The following is an 814-nucleotide window of genomic DNA, read 5'->3' as shown; positions in this document are numbered from 1 at the left end:
TATATGCCAGATTTGTACATTATATTTCATCCTCTTTAACTTGCTCAATTAGCAGGATCAACAGCAAGATGAGATGGAGCCATTTATGGGATCTGGTCGTTTTGGTAATTCCACAGCCTTTGAAACAATCATTGCTGATCATTTATATATACATTATAAATACTAAATGCTCCTCTATTAGATTATAATTCTCTATAGAGTAAAATGTCAAATTAGTCCCCGACTATTTACAATTTTGAAGTAGTCTTGCTGATTGTAATTTTTCTTTTGCTGTCTATAATCAGCGCGAGCCTATACACTGGGTTACAGTTGTGTGGATGAGGAGGAACTGGAAGCAGCGTTGAGGTTTTGCTGAAATTCAAGTCTTTTGGGGTATTTATGATATGGCCTTAAAGGGTTTAGTTGTATTAATGAAATAAATAAGTTATTTAATGCCCTTTTAACAGGCTCATGCATGATTTATGAGAAATGTTATATATTTAATCTTTTTATTTTGGGCTTGGCTTTTATATATATATATTTGTTATTAGTTTTTTAGAAGTTATTTTTTTGGCATAGTTTATGTTTGATTTTGGAGCATTTATATTCATACCATGCAATTCATATATTTACATTATGGAACATCAAAACTTTCATATATTACATGCATTGCACTCAATTTTTAAAAGTGAAATACCTCCTATATAAAAAATAAAGTTTTTAGTGTTAGATATGTGCATATATAAAATTTAAGTGGTATGCATGTAAATCTTCCGTAAACCTTTTTTTATTAATTCAAAAATAGATAAAAAAATATTTGAAGTTCGAGCACATT

General features: G+C 29.1%; 1 long non-coding RNA gene across 1 annotated transcript; it reads left to right on the top strand.

Annotated features, from left to right (window-relative positions):
• Window positions 1-47: 47 nt before the first annotated feature.
• Window positions 48-529, top strand: LOC110034544. The gene is made up of 2 exons (XR_002295068.1): window positions 48-104; window positions 285-529. It is a non-coding gene; the product is annotated as an uncharacterized LOC110034544 (long non-coding RNA).
• The last annotated feature ends 285 nt before the right edge of the window (window positions 530-814 follow it).

The sequence above is a fragment of the Phalaenopsis equestris genome, unplaced genomic scaffold, assembly GCF_001263595.1.
Source record: "Phalaenopsis equestris unplaced genomic scaffold, ASM126359v1 Scaffold190037, whole genome shotgun sequence".
NCBI classification, from domain to species: Eukaryota; Viridiplantae; Streptophyta; class Magnoliopsida; order Asparagales; family Orchidaceae; genus Phalaenopsis; species Phalaenopsis equestris.
The sequence above is the reverse complement of the archived record's forward strand: the minus strand, read 5'-3'. Positions and strand labels throughout refer to the sequence as shown.